Raw genomic sequence first — 24885 nt, forward strand, 5'->3', positions numbered from 1 at the left:
TGTTCTTCTGTTGGATTTCTGGAATCCTAACTATTATATGCCTATGTGTAGATTTTTTTTTTATTAAGGCTAGCTGGAGACCTATATGCCTCACTTATATGTATGTCAAGTTCTTTTCCCCTCCTTGGGAAGTTTTCTGCCATCACTTCTGTGAACAGTTTTTTTATGTCATCTGCACTCTCTCCTCTTTCTTCATTGACTTCTATCAGTTTTGTTATTCTTCTTTGCATCATCTAGCAGCTGCTGGATTGATTTCTCATGTTCCCTTACAATTTTAAAGCAATTTTTCCTTTCCTCCTCACTCATTGCAATCTTATCTTCTATATGTGAAATTCTATCCCCACATTGGTTCATTCTGCTGCGCAGACTTTCGGTGGAGTTTTTAATCTCTTGGAAATCTGTTTGTATCTGTTTTATGGATTCCATTTGTTTCCTATGTTGGGATTCCATCATGTTCCTCAGATCCTCTATTTTTTTTAATCTGTGTCCTCTCTAGATTTATTTATCATGTCTTATGGGCCAGGGCTTTAGCTCAGTGGTTCTGGTGCCTGCCTCACAAGCACAAGGTCCCGAGTTCGATCCCTGGTACCAAAAAAAAAAAAAGTGAATCATGTCTTGCACCATGAGCAAAATTTTTGCTGTTATCTGGGTAATTATTTCTGATTTTGTTTTTCCCAGATCCTCTTTAGTTGCCAGTTCAGAGAGTCCAGGTGGTTGAGTATCAGATTGTTCCATCTCATTTCCCTTTGGGGTTGCTGTAGGTGATCCAGAAGTCTGTTTTTGAGACTTGTTTACATGTCTTCTCATTTCCACAGGAGGGGGTGCTTCTGGCACCCATGTGGCTCACCTTCTCTGCCCTAGGAGCCTGGGATGGAGGCGGGGAGCTTCCTTCCAGGTGCTGGGACTGGCTGAGCTTCTTTGCCCTAGGAGCCTGGGATGGAGGCAGGGAGCTTCCTTCCGGGTTCTGGGGGGACTTCTGATTACATATGTAAAGTCTACTCTATCCTTGCCTTATACACTGCCATGCACATTTTCCATTAGGCTGTTCCTGGGTTCATTTCTCATTAAATGTTAACAGTAAGTTAAGTGTTTTTGTGAGTCCTGTGAGTTATTCCGTCACCATTGTGGGACTTGAGTGTCGCCCAGGTTCCTTCCCACGCAGCCCAGGGCAGACAGAAGTCAAAGAGAAAGGTCGAGACAGATGGTATGTTTCTCTGCAATGCACTGCGGGTGCAGACTGTGGCGCCATGACACTGAAGATTCAACTATTTTGAGACAGGGTCTTGCTATATAGATCAGTCTGGCCTTGAACTTGCAATCCTCTTGCCTCAGCCTCCCAAGTACTGAGATTATAGGCTTGCACCACTGTGCTCAGCCAAAGACTCCTTTACACTTCATTCTTCCCTAGGAAAACTCAGCTTTATCTGTACGGAGGGAAGCCACTCCCTGGAGTGTGACCTGTTCACGCTCTGAGCATAAGCTTCCCATCTGGAAATGCACCCCATGACAGATGCTACCATCTGCCACCAGGTCCCTCCTGGCACAAAGAACTTGGTTTCTCAGCAGCTACCTGAAGACAGCTCCCCCACTTCAGCATCGTGTCTCATTCCGTGCATAGCTAGAGCCTCTCACTCCAAAGTCAGGCCAACCTGCAGGACCATTTCTATTCCATGTCCCCTGGGAGACTGGTTAAAGCCTTTCACTGGATCTGTGTCACAGCTCAACCTCTCCCTTTGTGCAGTCCTGCTCCCTTTCTTTCCCCTGCTCCCTTTCTTTCCCCTCCATGAGTGCTGGTCCCTGGAGGGTTCTACAGAAACGTCTGCATGCTGCTGTCTCAGGTCAGCCTCCTGGGGAATGGATCTGTGACCCTGCCTTCCCCTACATGCCCCCCAATGAGTTCCAGCAGGTGGCCAGTGATGCTCCCTGACCCTGTTGCAGAAAGCAAGGGCAAGAAGGGGTAAAGAGCTGGGGTCACTATGTCCCAAAGTTGGTGGGACCAGAAGTCTTACAGGATTTTCTCCCCTACTGTTCATCACCAGTGTGAGCCATGGGTGCGCTGGCCCTTTCCCCAGTGTGTGAAGCCAGGAGTATTGCATCCGTGCTAGAAAGGAAACATTCCTCTTTCAGCAACCCTCCTCATCGAAGTCCTCATTATTAGGGAGGGAAACGCTCCCCTCATTCTCTGAAGAAGAACTCTCCTCACCTGTGAGAAGGAGTCATCCTTCCAAGGGCTGCAGATGCAATGAGGCAGCAGTGTGAAGGTGCAGTGTATGGTGCTTGAGATGCTACCAGAATCATGAAGAAATCTCCCTTCATTATCCCAGCCCGGGCTCCTGGACTCTGGCTGTCAGCGGTTTCTCCCTGTGGGAGGAAGTTGCCAGTTCCTTCATCTTCACTCGTGACACCCACAGGGCTCTGTGGGAAGGCTCTGTCCTGCAGCCACATCAGAGCACTCGTTCCCTGTGCTCCTGTGACAATCACAATGAGTTCCTCCTGGCCAGGCCCACTGGGATGCCACCGAGGAGGAATGTGCCTGGGATCTTGCATGGGGAAGAGTGGGATACAGTACACGGGGTTTATTTGTCCTTAGCGCCCTCTCTTTGTTTTTGAGTCATACTGTGGAACTGTTTCTTGCATAGTATCCTGTAGAACACATATTTTGGAAACCCTTATCTCTTTTCTATAATTATATAAATCCTAGAAGATTTTTTCCCCCTAAGTAACAGCAGGGTAGCTGCTAATAGAGCTTGCTGATGGGTTTGTCACCATGACTGAAGTGGTCACAGTCCTCTCTATGGAGCATCTAAGGTGGCAAGCGTTCTTCTCAGACCTTTACAACCATCATGTCATTAAGTTCTGTTAACATTCCTTCCAGAGCCCCCTTAAAAGAAGAGGAAATTAAAGGGGAACGTTTGAAATAACCTGCCCAAAGTTGTACAAGAAGTAGTGGAGTCAAGATTCAAATCCAGCTCTGAATTTGGATTTCTGGTTTTAGTTGTATAAAGGTAGCACCTCTCTTCTCTTTATGGAAATCAGCCAAAAGCGATGGCATGATAGAGAAACTAAGACCTCCTTCTACAATCTAGGGATTATGGTCTCAGGGTGTCCACCCCAAGATTCATATGTCCAAACCCTAACTCCCAAGGTGTTGGGATGCAGCATGAGACATCGGTTGTGATTAGGTCCTGAGCTCCTATCATGAGGGAGATGAAGGCTCTTCGTACAATAAGCCCTAGGGGGTCACTTGCCCCTTCCTCCATGGGAAAACACAGTAAGAAGACTCTACCTGTGAGCAGAAAGTCAGCACTCACCTGACACCAAGTCTGGTCACACCTTGATCTTGGACCTCCCAGCTCCTGAACAGCGAAAAATTTCTAGCTGAGTATGGTAGCGCACACCTAAATCTCAGCACTCTAGGAGGCCAAGGCAGGAGGGCACAACTTCAATCACAGCCCTGGCAACTTGGAGCACTTAGCAAAATCTTGTCTCAAAATAAAAAATAAAAAAGGACTGGGGATGTAGCTCAGTGCAGAGGCTCTGGCTTCAATTCCTAGTATCACATTTCTATTTTTTATGAGCCATTCAGTTTATGGTATTTTTAAAAATAACAGTTTGAATGGACTAAGACAGTAGGAGCTAGCTAACACCCAAGGTTCTAAATTAATTGAAAGGGCTGTCAAAGGTAGTAAAGATCAAGGAAAGAGGTACACGGGGGTAGGCAAAGAGAAGAACCTACAGCAGAGGATTAGGTGGGGCTCGTGTGTGTGCTTGCACCTGCACAGGGTTTAAGAATTCCCATATTTAACTATAGTAATCATTCTTTAGCATTATATCTCCTCTATTCTGTACACTAAGTGCTTAGGCCCATGCATTTCCCTGAGGCTTTGCTTCCCTCTCATGGGCAAATTATATTAGCTTAAGGCCTCGGTTAGCTTGCTTTGTCCCTGGAAATTCCTGGAAAATGCTTACTTGCTTCTAAATCCCATCCCCGCGGTCCTCTGCATCCTCAGCAGTGACCAGTCATCTTAAAGCCACCCTGAACCACCTGTGCCCAGCCATGCCCCTCCCTAGTGGTTCCCAAGTCTTCTCCCAGGTCGATGCTCCTTTCAAACCAGGCACAGACCCCCACCTCCCCATGGAGGATGTGCAAAGCCAGGCTGGGGGCCCACAAAGGGTTTCTTGAGCTGGGGGTTCACATGAGGGAACCACCACACAGGCCGGAGCTGCAGGCCAGGACTGTGCCCTGGAGTGGAACCCTGTGGCTAGGCTTGGGGCCACTAAACTTCCTGTCTCCCCAGACCCCAGGTGTGAACCTCTGGGTATGATTTCCTCCTCTATGAGTTCAAACCCAAGTAAAGGAAGGCATTGCCCACTCATGCCAGGGAAAGGCCTCCTTCCAGCAGCCTCATTTCATGTCCCAGGATCTGCCCAGCAGACCTGGTCCATCCCTGCCCACTGGGTGAGCTCTTTCCCGAGAGGCCCAGGTGACTCAGCACTTGATAACATTATAATCTGACAGCAAACCCAATCCGGGTTATTTCATCAACCTCTTTAATTCAGGAGGATAGTCTTCCAGCTCTTTCTAGGATCTGTGTCTGATCTCTCATGAGCTACTGTTTGTGCAGCTATACAAGAATATATCTTTACTAAAAGTAAAGAATAATATATCTACAACTGCTATATAGTTTAGGTCAGTGGTGGCGAACCTATGGCACACGTTACTGTGTTTTCTTTTCAGAAAAAAGGTATTAATGTATGGATTGTTTTTTTCTAAACTAAAGCCTCACTGTTCAGGTTTAATTGCAGTGTTGGCGCTTTGCCATAAATAAATGGGTTTTGGGTTGCAGTTTGGTACCTGGTCTCTAAAAGGTTCACTGTCACTGGTTTAGGTCCTTGGGTCATGCATATCAAATGCAACCATTCCAGAAGCTGTGGCAGCCAGGTTCTGAAGATGGCCCCCAGTGAAGGATGTCTCTTGGGATGAGAGCCTTGTGTAGTCCCTTCTCAGAGGGAATATGGGCTCTTCATCTAACAGAATGTGGCAGAAATGGCATTGTGCCATTTCTAGGCCTAAGCCTAATGAAGACTTTTTCTTTCTTTTCTTTTCCCTTTCTTTCTTTTTCTTTCTTTCCTTTCTTTCTTCCTTCCTTCCTTTCCCTTCCTTCCTTCCTTCTTTCTTTCTCTCTCTCTCTCTTTCTCTCTCTCTCTCTCTTTCTTTCTTTCTCTCTCTCTCCCTCTCTTTCTTTCTTTCTTTCTTTCTTTCTTTCTTTCTTTCTTTCTTTCTTTCTTTCTTTCTTTCTTTCTTTCTTTCTTTCTTGTCTTTCTAAGTCTGCTAAGTTGCCCAGGCTGGGTTCAAACTTGCAATCCTACTGCCTCAGCCTCCCAGAGTGCTGGGGTTACAGGCATATGCCACCACATCCAGCTCTACTTTTGAACTTTCAGAACACCTCTGCTGAAATGGAAGAAGGCAGGCTATTCTACTAAGGAGACCACATAGAGAAGAGCTCAGACAGGGAGAGGTCCCAGACCCTAGACGAGGCTCCAGACACATGAACGATGTCACCTGGAATGCTCTAACCAGGTGGCATCTAGAAGCCAGGTGACCGCTAAAGGTCCCATCCAGTCCCTTGTTCTGTACCTGCAGGGCACTGACACAGAGCACTCACCTTGTGGAAATGCAGAGGAAAAGAATGAGCCATCCCACAGGCAGACTTGCTACCGCTCATCTCCTAAAACTGTAAAATTACATTTGTTTCCCTTTTAATATCTCAGATATGTTAGCACCAGTTTCTAATTAAAGTTCAAATCAAAGTACCATCATTTTCTAATCCCTTTGCAGTCTCAGTGTAGTTCAAAGCCTTTAGTGGAGAGCTTAGCCTGGGAATTAAGGCAAGGAGAAGCCTCTCTCCCTTCCATTTCTCTCTCTCTCTCTTTTTTTTTAGTACTGGGACCTTAACCACTGAGCTAAGTCCCCAGCCCTCTCTCTCTTTTTTTTTTTTAATTTTTATTTATTTATTTTATTTTTTTTGTACCAGGGATCGAACTCGGGACCTTCCGCTTGCAAGGCAGGCGGTGGAACCGTTGAGCTAAATCCCTGGCCCTCCCTTCCATTTCTAATGCCCGGAGTCATGGCCTTTCTCCATTACAGAAAGTGAATTATTTTAATTAAATAAACCTTAATGTCACATTACATTAATATTTTGCAAATATAAAACAGAAAAGAAAACACATGGATATTAAATTTGAAAGCCTTAAGCTAGAGTTATATAGGTAGGGAATAAAATGTAAAGGTCCTAAGATGGAGTGTATTGAGAAGCTGGATTGAAATGAAAACTTTGTTCCAGTCTGACCTTAAAACATGGCAATTGCTATGAGGCAAGTCCATCTTACTCACTGCCTCAGGGAAATCATTACTGGAACAATGTGTGGCTGTTTTACCTAAAATATGTTCTTGCCACACTGAGCAAGGGGACAGTATTTTACCTCCACTTACCCAAGCAGACATGTGGATAGCCAGTTCCTAATTACCCAAGATCAATAGCAACAGTGCACTGCTGACAAGCTGACAGATTGTCCTTTGCTACTAGCTCCCTTTCATGGTCCCCATCTCCATTATCCTGCCCTTCACATTGGTTTTCTTCTGGAGCACAATTCATAAGGTCTACAGAAAGATGACTCTTTCAATCATGCATTCACTCAAGAAACATTTGCTGAGTACCTAGGATGGATATTCTTCAAAACACTCAAAAAGGGTGAAAACTTAACTCTTGCTGCCTGATCCCTGCTGCAACAATTGTGGAGCAGTTTGTAGTTAGTCTACAAAGCATGTACATACACATTACCTCTGCTGTGTACTGGTTGTCAAACACTTAAAACTCTCAACACTAAGGCTATTGCTGGGGATTTAGCTCAGTGGTGCTCCTGCCTTCCTCGCAAGCTCCAGGACCCGAGTTTGATCCCTGGTACAAACAAACAAACAATGAGGCTATTTCCATCCATCAATCTCTACAGCAGGAGTACTTGGTTTCAAAACTTGGGCACCACTTCACAATGATTATCGTGGCCTCAAGTTATTGCAAACCTAAAGAATAAGAGTGACATCTCTGCAAAGGGAGAGGTCTAAGAGAAGTATCTTATCAATAAGTGCTCATAAATCCAGGTGATGGTACCATCGCAGAAGCACCCTCAGAAATAGTACAGCACACTTGGGAACTAAGTGCACCTCTCACTAATAGCAATGACACATGCAGCCACAGGCAAACAAATGACCAGGTGCCGTAATAACAGGTGCCTTATAAATACACACTTACGTCACATTAATCCTGGTGGGAAATGGGGCAAGGAGACGCTAACAAATGTGTGTCCCTCTCTAGTTCCCGAGCACTTCTCAAAATTTTCTTCATTAGGTGGCCAATTTTATGCCCCCTGCCTTAGGACAATGTGCAGATTTCCTTGACCTGCTGAATTATTAAACAGGCTCAGAAAATAATAACACTAAATATTTTATTAGTAACAAGAAAAGCATTTTGAATTCATGGCAATTTTAGAAGCTTCAGGGCTGAAAAAACAAAAACATTCAGAAGAGAGGGTCAGTATCACATTTAAAATGTGGGCATTAGTGCAGTATTTGCCAAAATGTGGTTTTCTATTTTCATGTGTGCAGAATAACGTGACTGCATTTGATGTGGGTGCTGCATGATACTGGTCATTTGAAACTTATTCTGCAGAGCCTATATCTAGAGGTCAAGAAATTCAAGACCCAGTTTTGTTTTTCAGTCCACAGTGAAGTAAACAAATGTTGAAAGCGCTTCATTTTAGAGATGATGGAAAAATCTGAGAAAGAAAATGAGAAGACCCTGTTTCCCTATGACTTCAAAGAATCCTCTTGACATAATTCCATTCATCTTAGAAAACAACCCTGCTAGTTATATTATACATATTATATATAATTGCATTATTATGTATAATAAACTAATTTCTTAGTTACCTGTTTTATGGAAAGGGAATTCAGGCCTTGGGAGAAGAATTGTGCAAAAGTGGGGAAACCAGAAACACAGTCCTATGTCTTCTAACTCTTTGGCTCAGTTTGTATCTTCCTTGGAACTTAAGATACATTTTCCTCCTGGTCTGATTGGTTCAGGGGATTGTGCAACCCTAAATTCTGGGATTGTATCTTTTTTTTATCCTCTGGTTTCCATCTCACTCTTGATTTTCTTCCTGTCTCTCTGACCACTTTCAGTCTATAAGCTGGCTTCTTTTTCAGTAGATGCCTCCTACCTCTTTTAACAGTTATTGGCCCTACGTCGCCCATTTGTTCTTCTGATTCTATCCATTCTGTCTGGGTACATTTTTCATATGTCTTCATCTACTGACCACATGCAGTTGAGTTGCAACTCCAGTAGCCTCTAATGCCATCTTCTCTTTTGCATCTGTGTGGCTCAAGACCTTCTGGGTGTTTCCAGGTGAATGTCCCCCAAGTACCTGGAGTCCAGCATATCCAAAGCTGAGTTCTCATTGCCCCCTGAAGACCTCCGCTTTCTCGCTCTTCCCCTCTCCCAATGGATGCTGTATCCATCTAGTCAAATGCTGAGGCCAGAAAGCTGAGAGTCATCCAAGTTACATTTCGCTGCCTCAGACTATACATCCAAATGAATAACTCCTACTCATCGGCCCTAAAATCCTTTCTCAAATCTACCTTTGTGTTGTCGTTCCTTCTCTTTTTCAAGTGTCACTTCTCTCATGGACAACACACCAATCTCTTTTACTGGTCTCCCTGACTTCCCATGGAACCCATGGCCACCAGTCACCCCAGTGCAGCTGTCCATGTCAACCTTCTTTTAGACACCAGTGACTTCCTGTCTAGGACAACATAATATGTTCCCTTTCCACCTAGACTTCCCTTTCTTACACCAACCTCATATGCCTGTAAATCCTTTGCAGCATTTTAAAAGGGCTGATTGACAAATACAGTGAATGTCTAAATTTTTAAAACTTTATCTCAGTAAAAGACACGTCATTAATGCCCCTCAAAATCCTCCCCCTCGGCACCCGGAAGGAAGCTCCCCCACCGCCATCCCAGGCTCCTAGGGCAAAGAAGCTCAGCCGGTCCCAGCACCGGAAGGAAACTCCCTGCCTCCATCCCAAGCTCCTAGGGCAGAGAAGCTCAGCCAGTCCCAGCACCTGGAAGGAAGCTCCCCCACTGCCATCCTAAGCTCCTAGGGCAGAGAAGGTGAGCCGCGTGGGTGCCAGAAGCACCCCCCCGCCCCGTGGAAATGAGAAGACACATAAACAGCCTCAAAAACAGACTTCTGGATCACCTACAGCAACCCCAAAGGGAAATGAGATGGAACACTCTGATACTCAACCACCTGGACTCTCTGAACTGGCAACAAAAGAGGATCTGAGAAAAATGAATCAGAAATAATTACTCAGATAACAGCAAAGATTTTGCTCATGGTGCAAGACATGATTAAAAAATCTAGAGAGGACACATAAAAAAATAGAGGATCTGAGGAATATGATGGAATCCCAACATAGGAAACAAATGGAATCCATAAAACAGATACAAACAGATTTCCAAGAGATTAAAAACTCCACCAAAAGTCTGCGCCCCAGAATGAACTAATGTGAGGACAGAATTTCACATATAGAAGATAAGATTGCAATGAGTGAGGAGGAAAAGAAAAATTGCTTTAAAATTGTAAGGGAACATGAGAAATCAATCCAGCAGCTGCTAGACAATGCAAAGAAGAATAACATAAGACTGATAGAAGTCAATGAAGAAAGAGGAGAGAGTGCAGATGACATAAAAAAACTGTTCACAGAAGTGATGGCAGAAAACTTCCCAAGGAGGGGAAAATCCTCCCCCTCATTTCAAACACACTTATCCCATTGTTCTTGCCACTTCCTGAAGCAGCTCTGGAAGTCTTCTCATGAGTGTCTTTACGAGGTGTGATCAAAAAAACAGTGAATACTGCTGCCAAGTGCCATCCAATGGAGAGGCAGGCTTGTAAACACTTTACAGTGTGTCCATCCACCGTGTTCACTGGATCTGGCACCGTGTGACCCCTGGCTCTTCCTCAAAGTCAAAATGACAATGAAAGATAGTTTTGAACCAGTTCAGGACATTAAGGCATCTTATTCCAGAAAGAATGGCTGTTATCAAGAAATCAACCAATAACAAATGCTGACGGGACTGTGGGGGAAAAAGGAACACTTCTCCACTCTTGTTGGGAGTGTAGGCTGGTGCAACCACTGTGAAAATTAGTGTGGTGATTCCTCAAAAAACTAAAACTAGAGGTTCCATTGACCCAGCTATTTTCCTTCTTGGCAACTTCCCAAAATAATTAAAATCATTATACCACAGTGATTTATGCACACCCATGTTTATAGCAGCACAGTTTGTAATAGCTAGACCTTGGAAATAGCCCAAATGCTCATCAACTGATGAACAGATAAAGAAGATCTGGTTTTTTTTTTAATACAATGGAGTACTATTCAGCCATAAAGAAGGATAAGCTTGAAACATATCTAGCTAAATGGATGCACCTTGAGACCATACTCTTAAGTAAAATAAAGCAGACACACAGGTTTAAATACTGCATTGTTTCTCTGGTGTGAGAAACCAAAATGGAAATAAGGATCAAAATGTATAATAGATATTGGGAAATGTGAAGAAAATCTTCAAATGTTCCCCTGAATGAGAGAGGGGGGAGGAGGAAAGGAAAGAAGGGACAAGGGAAACAAGAGAATAAAAGTAAAGAATGGAAACAAAGCTTTTGTAAATAAGGAGGAGAAGAAGGGTCAAAGGGAGGAAAGGGGAATAGGAAAAAATGAAGCAAGATATGTCATGTACAGGTACAAATTCCCTATGATGAATGTAATCATTATGTATATTTAAAATGTACCAATAAATGTTTTACTTCAAAAAAGTAAATTTTAGTTCTTGTAGTTGGGGGTGTAGGTGGGTCTCACTGGGACTGTGTGACACTTTCTAGTCCCAGTGTCTGCTGCCCCTTCCCCATTGGGCAGTAGTGAGCATGTTCCTATTTGCTGCCCTCAGCATAAGTCTGGTAAAGTAGAAATGCAGAAAGAATGCATAGAACCAGCTCTTAGGTTTTGTATTGAAAAGTAGACTGTGAAATTCATTCCAAAGGAACTGGCTTAACAAAAAAATATTTTTATTCCCAAATCCCTTCCTTTTGAGCATCAGAATCTGGCTTTTGACTGTCAAAAGTTAAATTCACAAAGAAGGTAGGATGTGAAGGTATTTCTATCATCAATAAATTTGGAGGAACATGTGCCCACATAGGAATGAGCTTTCTCTGCTCCAGAGGAGGTGAGATCCCCAGAGAGTGAGAAGCAAGAGCAGGTGTGATAAGTGTCTTGCTCCTGGGCAATTCTGAAGGTGAGGTAAGGGGAATAACAGAACTGCCCCAAGTATCAAGCTCGGCTTCTCACTTGAGCCCTCATTCTGCCTGAGGCAGAAATATAATGTCCGGTAACAGGGATTTCTCAGCCAATCAAGATCTGTTCTCCTCTTCTCTTCATCTTGATACTGAGGGCTAAGTCAGTGCATTCTAATGAGGAGGGCGCATACTAGTTGGTGGCCACCTTCCATCTGGCATCTGGTCCCTGGTAGCTCTTTACCTTTCCCACTGTAATCTCCGAATGTGTTTATCTTCTGGAAGGTCCCAGTGATGATCTGCCACCATCTTCCTCCCTCCTATTAAGAAGTCTTCCTCAGGCTCCTCTGGTTACCTTCACTTTCTCCCAGAGCTGCTTGTTCAGCTGACCCTAAGGGTGTAGGTAAAGCAGTGGGGCAGTCTTAGATGTGCATGGCCTTGACACATCTTCTAGCATTTATACCCAATGCCATTCCGTGCTGGACACAGGGAGACTGGGACACTGATGCCTAGGATCAGATTCCCTCCACTTGGGACCCCAGCCACTCTGGAGTTCCTGTTATAAAAACAACATCAGGGACGTAGCTCAGTGGAACAGTGTGCACTTAGCATGGACAAGACCCTACACTCAATTATCAACACACACAAAAATAAATCAAGTTTACTTGCAGCAAAAATTAGAAAAGCTTTGCTTCTTACACACTAAGTATGTGTGCTAAAACTTGCTCAAGTTTCAATAGTTTGTATCTATTCACATGCCTGTGTACCCACTAGACTATATACTCCTCATCATAGAGACCATGTCTTTCCATCTGTGATGCCTCAGTACCTACTATAGGGCCTGAAATACAGAGGACCATGATATATGTTCATCGAGTCATCCCCCAATCCCTGTACATGCAGGACAAGTCCAGCACTTACAAGCACCTTTGGTGGGGTAAGGTAGATGTGCACAGCCCAGTTCACCAGGGCTTTTAGGTGTTTGGGAAAGAGAAGAGGACACAGTGGGATCAGAGGGGAGATCCCGGTAGTCACCTTTGTTTAGTCACCACTGGAAATTATAAGGTTATACGATCACAAAGAACACCTCTCAGTGTGAGATGTAACTCAACACAAAATTAGACATTTTTTACCCCAATCCTGCAGACAGGACTAGTCTTGGTGTAGGTGAATTTTACCTTTGCCTCCATGGTATGATTTTAGATTTTATGAATTGCACTAACCTGCAAATCCTCCCTGTAGGCTATTGGTGATGCCTGATATTTCACTGCCAATACACCCATTATTCCTTTAAACCTGAGATCTTATTCCTTGCTAAAATGGAGATACATTTGAGAAAAGAAATAATTTGAATTGACAGCTTTTAATCTTTTATCTCTTGGGGTGACCAAAGAGCTCAATTGTTTTAAAAATAAGGGGCAGCTGAATGGAGAGGTCGAGAGCAACAGGTTCTAAGTAGAGAAATGAGACAGAACAGAGAAGTGGGGGTGCACATTCTTTGTGGGCTCTGCAGTTATACCCCAGGCTCTTGGACCCAAGCAGAACAGGATGAGGATCTGGATGTGGGAGGAATTCAAGAAAGGGAACACAGACGTTTCCCCCTCCCCTGGGCTCCCTCCACATTAGTCTTTGGAGCTATGGGACTGTCCTGGCCTGCTTGGCATACTCTTCTGCCTTGGATGACCTGGTGTTTTTTGAAGGAAGAAGAACATTGGGATGGATGACAGCAGAAGTGAACCCTGGGACAGGCACCAGCTCACCAAATTGTTTCCTGGGCTTGTGACGCAGAGACACCATGTAATTATGAGAACATAATGCATATAAGTTGGCTTGAAGAAATTACATGCATAAACCAAATCACCAGGAGCAAGGAGATAAGACAGATTTCTCAGGGCCAAATGGATGGTGTGGAGACAGGAGAGTGGAGGATTGGGTTTTCTGGAGAGAAGACACTGCTGAACCAAATCTAACTACTGCAGGGAAGTTAGTCACACTTCCCAAAGCAAAGAAAGACTAATGGTTCTGCAAAGGTGTGAAACGAAGGATCTGAGGGTTTGTCTGGGAACATTCTGGAAAGACTGACTGCCAAGCAGCCCATTGTCCTCATTTAGTCAGATCTTCTCAAGCAGGGTGAAGAGGATCTGTTTCTCCCCAAGTTCAGTAATTGACCAAATTATGGACACATCGTGTAACTTAGAAACAAATGTGTGGTCATCATCTTAGGCCATTCAGGTTGCTATAACAAAATAACATCACCTGAGCAGACATTTCTTTCTCACAATGCTGGAGGGTGAGGAGCTGGGTGTGTGGTGAGGACCTGCCCTCTGGTTCAAAGATGGCGGTAGCTGGCCGCCTTCTTGCTGTGTCCTCACAGCGGAAGGGCTAGCTGGCTCTCTGGGATCGCTTTTATAAGGGTGCTAATCTCGTGGTGATCTAATCATACCCCACAGCTCCATCTCCTAATATCATCACTTTGGAGGTTAGGATTTCAACATATGGATTTCGGGGTAGACACAAGCTTTCAGATAGTAGCAAACATTGATTATAACTTAGATGTCTTTGGAAATTTAGCAGCACGAAATGGAACAGTGTCAGGAAGAAGTGATGTAACTTCTTTCTTCTGCTTCCACTTTGACTTTCACTTTTCCTGCCAGTGGCCTGCCAACTTCTCACCCTTTCTGTTGGCATGGTGAAGCAAACTCCATGCCAAGAGCTAAGGAAGTGCTTGTTTCTTTTACATCAGGGAAAAAACTCAAATCACTAGTTCATCTCAATATCAAGTCTGCAGGACTTTAGTGCTACAGCTTGAAAAGTGTGGGACAATGTGCCACAGGGATCTGCCCCACAGATTTCACAGGGGAGGAAGTAGGCTAGGCTGACACGCACTGCACTCTAGATCAAGACATTGATGAGTACAAGCAAAAACAGACATGTGAGGTTGAAGCCCCACTAACGTGGAGACAGGAAAATATTGAAAAGAAATCGAGCCATTTGCAGTGTTGGAACTGTCATCTTAGATTCAACATAAGTTTAAAAAAAAATCAGCAATTCTTGGGGGATCACAATCTTTAAATGTGTGATATGTACCGTTACCTGATATCCATGTTTAACAGTGAGAGGGTTTTTTGTTGCTGTTGTTTAGTACTTTGAAATGTTTACCTGTTTCCTCCTTCACTGGGTTTCAGCGGTGACTTTTACAAAGTATTCCACAAAAACTTACTTATTAACTTTAAATTTGGATTTAATTTCTAAACACTTAAATAACAAGCTGATATTTTTCAGGTGAAGTAAGGCAAGTTGCCCTTGTAAAGAAGACAGAAATAGGAAGGCTAAGCCCACCTTCCCACCTCACATGGATTCCATGTTCACAGGCTTCCCTTCCCATCCTTACCCCTTCCCTGTTCCTCTCTTGCTGCTAAAATTACTCCACAATCTTCTGGCCAAGCTCCCTCCAGGGTGGAAGCACACTGCAGTGAAGCAATGTCTCCAGAGGTCCCTCCTTCTGACCTCTGTGCTGGAGGAAGGGGTGCAGGTGGGATGGACCCAGGCAGCCTCCTCTCTCCAGCCTTCCCATTTCCTTGCCTCTGGCTTTGCATGGAAGTCTCTGCCAATGCCTTTCTTGTTTCTACAGGTGGCAGAGATAGTTACATGTCTACTCACTGTCATTTTCCCTGTGGTGGACGGAATGTCCCCTCAGATTTCATGTGTTCTAATCTTAACCCTCAGTGTGATGATATTTGGAAGTAGGGTGTTTGGGAGACAATAAGGGTTAGAGAAGGTCAAGAGGGTGGGGACCTCATAATGGGATTCATGCCCTTCTAAAAAGAGGAAGTGACATGAGCTCATTCTCTGCTCTTCCTCATGTGAGGACCCAACAAGAAGACAGCCATCAGCAACCCAGCAAGGACAGTCACCAGACATCAGATCTGCCCGTGCCTTGATCTTCTTCTTTATAGTACTGCAAATGTCACTACATTCCATTAGCCTATCATCTTAGGTGGATAGGAACAGAGAAGGGGCAACATTTTGAGTGACAAGATGGAAACAAGTTGTTGAGCAGCACATCTCTCAAGCTTGTTAGAAAGGGAGATGGCCCCTCTGGCAGCTCCTTGTACTTTCTCCTTCCCCTTTCTTGTTTGTGTGTATGAAGCATATTCACACAACATACGCCCCATACATTACAGGACTGTATGCAAGTCATCCCTCTCACACTGACAGGGGCGAGTTCTGACAAAGGCATTGTTTTGCAAACATCACACAAAGATGGCTACAGTGACCGAATCTACAGGACCACTGTTATGCATGCGGGCTGTCTTCGACCCAGCTGTCACGAACTTCATGACCACACATTCAAGAGCACGTCCGTATCCCCAGAGTGGGAGCGTGCTGAGTGCAGGCAATGGGAGTGGAGGCCGATATGGATGGGAAAGCAAACCGGAAGAAAGAGAAGGGCCCTGCACAGACTGGTGATGAGAATGTGTTCTGAAATGACTGTTCAATTTTCTGTGCTTTAAGGTGGAAAAAAGAGGGAAAGGATGGGGTAAAGAAGAATCCCTGCAAAAAGTGACTGACCTAAGAAACTCTGCAGTAGGGTGCATGGGAAAATGCATCTGGCATCGACCATTTTGGGAACCACAAAAACTCTCTGAACCTCGGGTCTTCTATGTTGTTGGGCTTGCTTGACTTTGCTCCTGAGAGCTCTCAAATGTCCAAGGGCACAGCAGTCAGCATCTGTGGATGTCTAAGGCCGGTTCCCTGCTTCTGAAGCTATCCGGGAAGATGGGTGAGAGTCCAGCCGTGCTGGGAAAGGGTGCCGGGAGCCCTTAGATCTCAACTCAAACACCATGTTCCTCTTCCAGTTATTCTGTCAGAGATCTGAGCTCCACCCAGCTTTACTGCTGTATATACACAGCTATCCCTTTTAGGATCCAATAAACCTAACTTCCTGTTTAGGTTCTATTTTTCCAGGGGGGCAAATTGCTAGCTGCCTGCTTCCTCTAAACAGAGGTCGATAAAATTAAGTGATGCATAAGTTGCATGCGCGCGTGCGTGCGTGCGTGCGTGTGTGTGTGTGTGTGTGTGTGGTGTGTTATGCTTTTTGGTACTGAGGATCGAACCCAGAGCTTTTGAACTGAGCTATATCCCTAGCACTTTTCTTTTCTTTTCTGTTTTGAAACAGGGTCTCACTAAGCTACTAAATGTCCAAGTTGGGCTCAAACTTGCTATCCTCCTGCCTCAGCCTCCCAAAGTATAATATCTGTTTTCTGAAAAAAGTTTTGCAACAGAAGCCTAAAGGAGGAGTGGTAGGCTGTGACATTGGTGGCCCTGATGAGCCATCTTCCTTTTATAGTCCCCTCCCTTTGAGTTTCAGTGGCCCTATGCCCTGCTTTAATCCACAGAATAAGGCAAAGGTGACTCTGCATCTGTCAGGGGTCCAGGACTCAAGAAGTCCTGGAAGCAGCTGCCTTTACCCTCTGGGAAAGGCTACCACCCTGAGATCACCATGCTACAAGAAAGGCCACACTAAGATTTTTGTGTTTTGTCATGATGACCAAATCAAAGAGCTGCAATGCTGTCTTACACTCAGGTCTTAGAACTAGAAAGATTTCGGGGGAAATGTAGTGTTTCTTCATCACAGGAAAGAGTGGTACAATACACATTGGATAGAATGTGTGGTTCTACAATGGCCCTTGAACACTGGTATTGTCTTGCTAGTTTCCCCTTCTCTCCCTCCACCTCCTCCCTCTAATGTGCCATTCCTTGTTGTCCGTGGATCTGCCTCTGCTCTACTGGCCACCTATAGCATGCCCCCTTCATCTCTCAGGACCCAAATCCCTCCAGGCTTTCTGGACCATGAAAAGTATAATCATTTTATAAAGTTTCTCATCAATACTGCAGTCCTCATGGGTGGTCGTTCTTTCTTGTGATCTCCATTCCCATAGCAATTCTTGAGAGGAAAATTGATTCGGCCATTAGCCATTTTACATCATCATTTCTCTCATTGTCTTGAGTAAGTGTACTTTGATTTAAGTTTATGAGGTTTTCTGGGGTTTGGTTTTGTTTTTGTTTGTTTGTTTTTTGAGACAGGGTCTTGCTTTGTAGTTCAGGCTTGTCCTGAATTCACTATGTAGCCCAGGCTGCTCTTGAACTCAAAGCGATCCTCCTGCCTGATCCTCCCAAGTGCTGGAGATATAGGCATGTGCCACCATGGCCAGCTGATTTAATTTTATACCAGTCTATTTCTTGTTCCCTGAATCAAACTGTAGCTTATCAAGGACAGGAACATATGTGTATTCACTCAACAAAAAGTCCTGCCCAGTGCAGTGGTACACACCTGTAATCCCAGCTACTTGGATGACTGCTGTGAGATGAACACAAGTTTGAGCCTAGCCTGGGAAATTTAGCAAGACCTGTCTCAAAAATAAAAAAAAAAATTTAAAAAGGGGCCAGGGATGCAACTGAGTTGTAGAGTACCCTGAGTGGTTAAATCCTCCTAGTATTGCAAAAAAAACCCCCCCAAAACCAAAAAACAAAATCTGTTGATTTCAACCCTCTTTATCAATTCCCTCCAAATCAAGTAGCCAAATAGTTATGCTTTTTTTTAAAGCTTCCATTTCCTATCTGTAGCAATTTTAAACTTTTGCCTGAGACTGAAGGGGTGCCTGGGAAATAGGACCTTTAGTTTTAAACATGAGGCAGTCCCATGTGAACCAGGCTGGGCTGGCCACCCTGCATATGGGGGTATTGCCACATGGATTTCACAGGGGCCCCACCCAGGGATTCTGACAGCACAAGAGTTGCCCAATCCTATTTCCCGTAAAGTGCTTCCTGTACACGATAAAGTTCAAACAGTGGTCCCCTAAACAAGTTTCGCTATCATTTAAATTTTATAGCAAGGTTTTGGAAAACCATTTGTGGTAATTATACGTTACTGTAATGGAGGTTGTTTTCATAGGAACAGCTATAAACAAGAAGGCTAAAGACTTGTTGGCTTTTCTCCACTGTAGCTCTGGAGGGAAGTTTTACATGGCAAGCACACATCATCTACCCCAGAGAGGCCACTGTGTCCCCTCCCAGCCCTTCACTCAGGCCATCAGCAGAGCTTTCCTTACTGTGGACCACACTGGAATGTCTTTCTGTGCCCGTCAGTCTTCCGTGAGCTCTCAAAGACAAGGACTGGTACACGAGCTATGATCGAAAAATACTGTGAAAATTTAAATTTTTTCTTTAATTCCTTACAATAAAAGATACATTGCCATTAATCTCCCTCAAAATATTCCCCCTCACTTTGAACACACTTAAACATCATTCTCGCAACTTGCTGTGGCAGCTTTGGAAGTCCTCTTTCACAAGTGTATTTATTTGCACTGTGATGGCTGCATCAATGTTCTGAATCCATCCAAAACATTCTCATCTCATGGTCATTTTGACTTTAGGGAAGAACCAGAAGTTGCATGGTGCCAGATCCAGCGAGTAAGGTGGGTGAGGACACGCCATAATGTTTTACAGACTGCCTTTCCATTGGATAGCACTCAGCAGCAACATTCACTGTATTTTTGATCGCACCTCATAAAGACATGAAAGAGGCCTTCCAGAACTGCTTCAGAAAGTGTCAAGAATGATGGGATAAGTGTGTTTGAAGCAGGGGTCAAAATGCTTCTCATGGTAATAAATATTTTACATTTAAACATTCACTGTATATTTTGATCATACCTCATATCCATATGACAACATTTATGAAACACATCTGAGGTGCTGAGTAGTGTTCTCTGCTTTTGCACCAGTGCTGTCATATGAACTTTGTCAGATAGGTGCAATTATTATTTTTTAAGTGCAATTATTATTGCTCTTTTCCATATGAGGATACTGAGGCACAAAGTGGTTAAGCAACTTGCAAAACTAGTAAGAGGCAGAGTTGGAATTTGAAACCAGACAATCTGGCTCTAGAATGTGTTTAATTACTACATAATCCCGTCTAGTCTTTATTTTTGTATCCGTAACACCTAGCCCCATCCCCAGGATGAAATAGACCCTGAATAAATTAACAAATTATTCCCATTTGAACAACTATCTTACTTTAGTACATACATGGGAATTTCTAATTTAAAACACTGTCACAATTTTCAAAACATGTATTAAACCATGGATGGATAATGCAGCTGAATTTTGAGGTCGAAAACAGTGGCACAGTTCTCATAAAATGATCAACTCCATTTACTCTGATTCTGTGTTCAACAAGCACAATGTTCAATATGTCTCTCAAATTTTATGTGTTGGAAACTTACTCCCTAAATTCATGCTAATTGGAGGTGGGAATTTTGAGAAGTGACTGAGTTATGGGACTCTGCTCTCATGACTGGATTAATGGGTTATGCAGGAAATGGCTGCATTAGAAAGCAAGCTCTCCCTGGAGTGCTCAGCATGTGATGCCTTGCACTGTCATCAATCAGCATTGCTGTGCTATTGAACTCCTAGTCTCCAAAACCAGGAGTTTAAAAACCTCTCTCCTTTATAATTTACCCAGTGTCAGGCATTTGTCATAGAAACAGAAAATAGACTAAGATAACAAGTCAACTTCAAATTGCTAATTCTTAGTCCAATAAATCTTAATATTAGGAATGAAGTGCCCTGGATACAATTTTCAAACACCAAACATTAGAAATATCAAGTGTTCTTAGCTCTTACGTACTGTGAAGTTTGAAAGTTGAACAGTTGTAAAAATGTTTATTAAATATGGTTTTATAAGGATTTCAGTCAATCAAAAGACTTGAGCAAGAACATAGGGAGGAGCCTTCTTAGATTTGTTTTATGAAGTGTAAAAGCCCTTGGAAAACCTTAGGAGAGTTGCTCAAGGGAACCTGTTATGGGCTTAATGGTCATGCCCTTCCAGAAGTCACATGTTGATGTCTTAACTCTCGGTTCCTCATACTGAGAGCATTTGAAGGTAGGGTCTTAAGAGAGATTTAATGAAGCTCAAATAAAGTCGTTAGGGTGGGTCTAATTCACCATGACTGGTGTCCTTATAGAATAAGGAAACATGGACACAAGGTCACAGAGGGAAGACCATGTGATGACACTGAAAAAAGATGGCCAACGATCAGGCAGGAGAGGCCCAGAAGAAACTGAGCCTATGGACATCCTGGCCTTGCACAGACTCTGTAACTGTGAGGAAATATGTGTCTGTTGTGTAAACCGCCCAGTCTGTGCTTTGTTTTGGCAACCATGACAAACTAATGTAGGGCCCTGGTCAGACATGCATCTTGTGAGAGGACTGTTTTATGGACGGGGCTGCTTATCTTGTGTGACAATCTGATCTCTGGAATCTTTTTGGCTAAGGTCTGCTTGGTCTGGAAAACTTTCTACAGTTTTTCTTTGGTTCTCAAAGCATCAGCTTCTCTGAGGAAGTAATTAATAACACACATTCTCACACCCAACACAAACGTCTGAACAGAAACCATAGGGAGAGGGCTCTGCAATCTGTGCTTTAACAAGCGCTCCAGGAGACCCACTGCTGATGGCAGTGAGTAGTCATTTGCAGGAAAAGGGATGGACCTGCAGGTCACCATGGTAAGTGAAATAAGCCAAGCTCAGAAAAACAAAGATCCCATGTTCTCCCTAATATGTGCAATTAAGAGAGAGGGACAGAGAGACAGAGAGGTGACATGAAAGTAGAAGGGGGACAAGAGAGGGAGAAAGAGAATGAGGAGGAGGAGAGGTAGGGAAGGGCAAGGGAGACAATGGGGGTGGAAATGCTCAGAAGTACATTACATAGGCATAAACGAACCTGCCAAAGTGAAACCCATTAATCCGTGTAACCAATGCAGCAGTGCCTCTGTTCGTGAATGCTTCTGTTTGCAAATGATTCGGTTCACAAACAAAAGCATTCAGCAAAATTTTGCTTCCAAACTGCATGGGGTGACAAACACCATCATGGCCACCTTCCCTGCACAAACACAAACAGCCATCTTCCCAGAACCATGAAACAAATTAAGTTCATAAAATGAGGTATAACTGTATATAGTAGCTTAAAAAAATAACTTTGTGGATGTTTTGCTCAACTTTATTTTAAAAGGAAAGTGAGTATATAAAACTAGATGACTTGATTACTGTGAAATGAACCAAATACAAGTGTATTAGCCGGCTTTCCGCTACTGAAACACACACCTGAGATGATCATTTATAAAGGGAAAGGGCTGGTTTTAGGTCACAGTTTTGGAAATTTCTGTTCATGATCAGTTGAGATGTTTGTTTTGGCCCATGGTAAGACAGCTCATCTTTGTGGGGAAGGTGCGTGTGTGTGTGTGTGTGTGTGTGTGTGTGTGTGTGTGTGTGTGTGAGAGAGAGAGAGAGAGAGAGAGAGAGAGAGAGAGAGAGAGAGACAGAGACACACACACACACAGAGAGAGAGAGAGACAGAGACAACAAAAACAAAACAATAACTGAGAGAGAGAGAAGGACCTGAAGGCCTCCCACCAAGCCCCACCTCTTAAGTATCTACCACCTCCATGCTGGGACCAAGCCTTTCACATACGGGCCTTTGGGGGACCTTCCAGATCCTAACTAAAGTACTAAGATTGTTGAGTTAATAACTTAAAAGTACACCAGGCCTGTATGACTGGTATGGCTCAAGTCCAGAGGCTCCCTGTGAGCTTAAGGGAGTGCTGGCTTCACATAGACTCAAAGGCCATGGCTCATAGTTATGGGTCTCACATTGAGCCTTATTTGCACCACCAACTGTGGGAAGAGGGTTTCCAAGACAAAGTTGGCAGCTACTAGTGACATTTTATTCTTTCCTGTACACCATGGCCTTCCTCTTCTCTGATGGACACATTGTCTGACCATGCAAAGGGCTGGGTGGCCAAGACTGTCCACCCAGAAAACTGTTCTCCTGTATCTTAAGCCCCACTGCCCGGCCCAGCTGGCTGCACTAGGAGGAGGTCTTACTGTTGCTCCTTCCAGCCCCCCTGCCTTTAAAGACCTCGGTCCCGGGCCAGTTTCCCCATGTCTGAACTCATGAGCCATTCATTGCACCATGGTAACTCTTGAAAAAGGCTGCCACAAGCTTGTACAGAGGCTGCCTCAACCTTGCATGAAAGGCACTTTTGCAAAGATAGCTGCCCAGCAAGGCCACCTGCCCAGCAGCTCTCCATTCAACCTTAGATTGGCACCACTCTCATTATGAATCACTGTGGCCAGGGATTAGTGTTTTGAAATATCTGATGTCATCCTCCTCATTTTTATCATTATAAACTTCCCTTGGCCTCTGTGGCTCTGATATGACCGTAGCTTACTGTGGTGCGCGTTTTTCCACTGTAACGCTCTGTAGTTCCCAAATGAATACCGTGGTCCTTTGGAGACCCTCTCTCTCTAAGTGTGGGTTTATTCCGACTGACATTCTGAAGCAGGTTGGCTGGCAGAGAAAGGCCCCCTCTGCTTGGAAGCACCAGGTCTCTCCTGAGCTCACCCAGGCCAAGGCTGGACCTCTCCCCAAGGGACCAGCCCGATGCTCCCTCCTCATTTCCTGCAGCTGACTGGATCCTCCAGCTCTGTACACAGATGCTGCTGCCTATGGTGGTGCTTTCTCTCAGAGTAGGGGCTCTTGGCATCTCTAACCTCTACCTTCCTGCTCTTGGAATCGGCCCCCTGGTCCCGAGATGCTCTCCTCCTTACCCACGGAATCCTGAAAACATGGATGTGCCCAGGGCTGGGGACTTAGCTCAGTGGTGCTGCCACCTGCTTCACAAGAGCAAGGTCTGGAGTTCAATCCCCAGTACAAAAAAAAAAAAAAAAAAAGGATGTCCCCAAACCTGTCCGTGTGCTATAACCGTAAGCATCACAGACTGACTCAGTCTCCCTGCTTCTGGAGGCTTTTCGTACCTCACTCTCATTGGCACCAATAAGACCTCCTGTCTCTAGTAGGGGTGGAGTGAGAATAAAACTGATTATATATGCATTGCCATGATTACCACTATTATGTATTAGGGCTTTGTCACTTCTGAGGTGCTTTTGTAAGGTGCCAGGGTAGCCCCCACACTCTTTAAAGGATTTCTTTCTATCTGCATGATTTCTGCTCTGCTTTTTTACCCCAGTACTGGAAATTGAACCCAGGGCCTCACTCATGCTAGGTGGGAGCTCTACCACCAATTTACTAAATTGTCCAGTCTAGCCTAGAACTTGTAGTCCTCCTGCCTCTGCCTCCCAAGAAGCTTGATTACAATGTCCCAGGCTCACTTCTGCTCTGCTTTTCTATCACAGGGGTCATGTAGACTGACCTTTAGGCAGGAAGAGAACAAATCCTAGGTCACACTTTAAGCAACATCAGAGGACCTGGAAAGTTTCCTGTCAAAGACACTGACTTAATCATTTGCTGAATGACATTGTCACAGTCCTCTTGACATAGCCCTTCATCACTTTTTATCTAGCAACTTCCTGTCCAGTAGGTATTGGCCTTACCTGGCCTGGGGAGAGAATATCTATGTGAATGTATTAATAAATGAACTATGTGGACACAGGCAGTTACTCATTTAGGAAGGCCTGAAAGTATTTCTCTATTTTAAAGTAAATATTTCCAGCCAGTCATGAGTGGTACATGCCTGTAATCCTAGCACTTTGGTAGGCTGAGGGAGGCGGCTCATGAGTTCAAGCCCAGCCTGGGCAATTTAACAAGACCCTGTCTCAAAATAAGAAAATAAATGAAGAGCTGAGGATGTAGATTAGTACAGAAGCCTTTGGTTCAACCCCAATACCACAAATAAAATAAAATAAAATAAAAGCTCTTAAAGGTGTTGTTTTGTAGGTCAGCCATCTTCATTTCTTATTCTGCCATTAAAATAAAATTAGACAGGTACTCTTAGGTAAATTATGAGGCAGAGAAAATTTGATCTTATTAGCTCCTCCCCTCCCAACCTTGTCATCCATTTGTTTCCTCATTCCCAAAACCCTGACCAGGGATCAGTATATCATCAGTCATCTAGAAGACAGTGCTAAGGTCAGGATACCAGGAAGACCTCAATTTCTTTGAGCCCCTTGATTAGCCTGCCGAGGCCATCAGCAGCGCTCACCCATACTCCAGAAAAAGTGGGCCATTGTAGATTAGTAATGCCTGGCCTAGATTAGTAATGCCTGCCCTAGGAAGGCCTGGGAATTTGCCTAGAATTTTCCATCCTGTGTTAACTTCATAGATCACTTTCTATAGGATATCTGCAATTTAAAAGGAGATCCTAAAAGGAGATTCTGTGATCCTAGAGGCAAGAGTGTAGCCAGTTCGAAGCCAGCCTCAGCAACATAGTGAGACTCTCTCAGATAGGGAGAGGGGGGGCTGGAGATGTAGCTCAGCAGTACAGTGCTTACCTGGCATGCATGGGGCTCTGGGTTCACATCCCTTGGGGGGGGGGGTTGTATTAAAAGACTAATTAAAAAACAGAAGTTCAGACATTTTTACATTAGTGCGATATATTTGGGGGAAGCAAAGAGAGAGCTA

This window comes from Heterocephalus glaber, unplaced genomic scaffold (genome assembly GCF_053883595.1).
Source record: "Heterocephalus glaber isolate CG9 unplaced genomic scaffold, H.glaber_assembly_v1.0 deba00001509, whole genome shotgun sequence".
NCBI lineage: Eukaryota > Metazoa > Chordata > Mammalia > Rodentia > Bathyergidae > Heterocephalus > Heterocephalus glaber.